Source organism: Tupaia chinensis, unplaced genomic scaffold, assembly GCF_000334495.1.
Source record: "Tupaia chinensis unplaced genomic scaffold, TupChi_1.0 Scaffold000306_1, whole genome shotgun sequence".
Lineage (NCBI taxonomy): Eukaryota > Metazoa > Chordata > Mammalia > Scandentia > Tupaiidae > Tupaia > Tupaia belangeri.
In genome coordinates, this window is record NW_006159796.1 from 356467 (window position 1) to 360322 (window position 3856).

At 43.1% G+C, this 3856-nt stretch overlaps 1 pseudogene; it reads right to left on the minus strand.

Moving 5' to 3' along the window:
• Positions 1-882: 882 nt before the first annotated feature.
• Positions 883-3590, minus strand: LOC106735117 (CDK2-associated and cullin domain-containing protein 1-like; annotated as a pseudogene).
• Between the last annotated feature and the right edge of the window lie 266 nt (positions 3591-3856).

The window sequence follows — 3856 nt, forward strand, 5'->3', positions numbered from 1 at the left end:
GCCATTATGCTAACTGCTGGTCCCCATTGCTTTCAATTTTGACAAGCAAGGTAAAGAAAGAGAGAGAGGGAAAGTGAGAAGGCAAGCTACTGGTTCAGGGTATCAAACCAAAGTTGACCATGTGAGAACCCAGTTTCTTAACCACAATGCCAACTGCCTGTCCCTGTTTTTGTTTGTTTCTTTGTTTTAATTTTTAAGACCATTGCCATAGGGAGTGTGCACTTGCTAGAGAGGGAGACAAAAATACAGTGAGTGGAAAAGTGAGAAATCATCACCAAGGGGAGATAGACATACAATCCCTTCTTCTCTATTATACTTGAATTTTGAGCATGTGAACATATGTACCTGGTGTAATTTTTAAGCCACCAAGTCTGGGACTTGAATCGTGGTAGGCCATGTGGGAGTTCAGTGCCTTAACCACTACACAACCTTCTATTTTTATTTTTGTTTAATTAAAAAGAAAAGTAAGGAGTCCAATGTTCTCTTATAAGAACAGGTTTGGGATCCAGCAAATGGCATAATGGATACGTCACTGGACTCCCATGTAGTTGACCATGGTTTGCATCCCAAACGCTGCAAGGTTTGAGGTTCACACCAGGCATGTTTTTGTGCGTGTGCCTAAAATACACAGAGAAAAATAAAGGAGAAGGGATTGCAGCATGACCATCTTCCCTGGTGGGTGATTTCATGCTCTCTGTCTCTCCAGCAAGTGCATGTGCCATATAGCAAAACTCTCTTTAAAAAATAGCTTTATGAGAATTCCTGAGTGTCTGTAAGCCTCCACTGTGCTGAGTACACTCTACAGCTTTGGTGCATCCTCTTTTCCACAAGGAAAGTACTTTCAGTACATTCACTGTCTGTTCCCCCTGGAATTTGCATATGCTACACGCCAAACTCACTCCCAGCTCTCTTCTGGGACTAGTCACCTCCTGGAAAATCACTCTGAATAAGTTCTCTTTGAAGTTTCTGATATTGAACATAATCAAAAAGCCTATGCTCTACTGCCAGAGGGAAAATGTTTGGGATAAATTTAGAAAACAGAGTTGGAGTCATCTGAACTCATTCTGCTGTGAGAGTATACAGGCCTTCACAATATTTGCCATAGTAGAAGATGTGACCTGAGATGGTGTTGACTGGGCTCCTAAAAGTAAAGGTGTTCTGCTGTAGATGTTTTTTTTTCAACATATTCCATGAACAGCTTTATAAGGCTATCTTTTAAGCTTTGTTAAGCTGGTTTCAACATAACACTTTTTCGTATACATGAAAAGAAGCACAATGCTCTGTGACGCTCCCATGTGTTGTCTAAGAGTTATATTAAATCTTTCAGTATAGAGATCTGCAGGACTGGAATGCAACTCTATTAAATGCTAATTTTTTTTGAGAGGTATTTTTCACTATAGGGCGTGTGTGCTTGTCAGACAGACAGAGAGAGACATAGAGACAGAAAGCGATAAATCACCCCCCCCAGGGGGGATGGTCACGCCGCAATCCATTCTCCATTCTCCTCTCAGGATCTTGGGCATGCATGCACATGCGCCCAGCGTGAGTTTTAAGCCACCAGGTCCGGGACGTGAACCACGGTCGACTATATGGGAGTCCAGCGACAAAGCCATTACGCTAACTGCTGGTTCCCGAAATGCTAAATATTTTTAAGAGAAGTTTTTGCTATAGGGTGTGTGCTGTCATTGGAAAGACAGAGACAGAGAGACAGAAAGTGAGAAATCACCCCACAGGGAGAATGGCCATGCCTCAATCCCTTCTCCTCCAGTCTCCTCTCAGGATCTTGGGCACATATGCACACACATCTGGTGTGAATTTAAACCAATGGATCTGGGACTCAAACCATGCTTAACTACAAGGTAGTCCAGCAACATAACTATTATACTATTTGCTTGTCTCTCTAAGTGATTAATCTTTTGGATCAGATCACTGAACATCTGTTTCAGTGCTGCTGGCTTACACACTCATACACACAGCTGTATATCTGTTCATAGGATATAGGGATATAGTCATCAGAACTCTGTGTCAAAAGTTCATCTATGACACTATCCAATTTCTTTCAGGAAGGTTTTTGTTTTGTTTTGTTTTGTTTTGTTTTGTTTTTTCTGAAAGAGAGATTTTTACTACAGGGCTTGTTTGATAGCCAGAGAGAGAGAGCAAGAGATAGACACAGAAAGTGAAGAATCACCCTCTGGGGGAATGGCCATGATGAAATTCCTTCTCCTTTATTCTATTTTTAAGATTTGGGGCACACATGCACATATATCTGGCATGAATGTCAAGTTGCTGTGTCTGGTACTTGAACCATGGTCGATCATATTGACATCCAGTACCTTAACCACTAAGTAACCTGAAGCCCCCAGTATGTGCTCTTGTAATCTTTAATAGTCATATTCATTGAGTGCTTGGAGGTGGAGGTGTTGATATTGATGGTAGAGCTGGGGTGAGGGTTGACTTGGCTGCAGTCATGTGGAAGCTCTTTAACATCATGGTCACCCCATTGGCCTCCACTGGTGGTGGGGACCCCATTGAGAGCCCTTCATTTGTGCGTTCCTATCCACAGAGATAGCAAACTCTGCCAGTGATGCCCCCCTGAAAATTCTCAGCCAGAACTCGGATCGACAAAGTACGTGATGGAGGTGGTAGCAGCTGCAGAAGACCTTACAAAGTCACCTTCTAGTTGTGAATATCCACACACAGCAATGGAATTGCTTGGGCACTCTACACCTTTCTCTTACTCACCTTGGGCTAGCAATGCTTCACCAAGCTGAATTTCTTCAGGTAAGACTGTGAACTGCCTCAGCATCTTTAAGGTCGGGTAACTTGGAAAGCCCAGCTCTCTCCTTGTCAAACTTCTCTTTCTTTCTCCATTGTTGCATCCTGTTCTAGAAGTTGAGGTCACTCCATTGCTTTTTATCAAAGTAAATGCAGTTCCTGATGAACAGATCCTGGCACACACTGGTGGCGGGCATGGTGCATATCATGTATATGATATTTCTAAACAGTTCATAAATGGTGTTGTTTTTACTATTAAGTATGGTATTTTTTTTTCCTGTGGGGCATGTATGCTTACTTAAGAGACACAGAGAGTGAGGGAAAATGAGAAATCACTCCCCAGAGCTGATAGCCATCCCTATTCTCCTCAGAATTTTGGACATGCATGTACAGGCAGCCAGTGTGATTTACAAGCTGCTGGGTCTGAAACTTAAACTGCAGAGTTAGCTGCAGTATTGTTTTAAAACCATTTTTTTTAAATGCTACTGGGGTGGTCCTGTTGGAATAAACTCTGCTGCCCATAACTGCTACTCTGTTGGCTATATTGATATGAAGCCTGGCAATACGATCCAGTTTGGGGGAGTGGGGTTAACTAATAGGATGCTGCTGCCCATAGCTGCTTTGTTGACCATAGCTACTCTGCTGTCCATAGCTGCTTGGTTGCCCATAGGTGTTCTGTTGAGAATAACTGCTCTGATAATAACTAGTTGGCTGTGTAGAGGAATAGCTTGTAGAAAGATAGGATGGATGTGCAGTGGCTGGCTGCATGCGGTAGCTCCCAGGTACCTGAGGATAACTGCAGTTACTTTGTCCATATCCTAGACTGGTCTGTCGTAACCCCCTGTGCTAGACTGAGGTTGACTAGTTTCAGTGGGTCTGTCACCATCCTGTGGCCTTGCAAGTGTGGTGGCTGCTATCCACTGGACTGCACCCTGCTGCATGATGCTAAGTTCACACTTGTCCATCCTATATTCAGAGTCGAATACATTCTCTCTCTCACACACAGCCTCATTGTTTCAGTCCCTGTACATGTCTCCGTGGTCTCTAATAAAATATTATCAGCTACTGTGCTAACTATGTA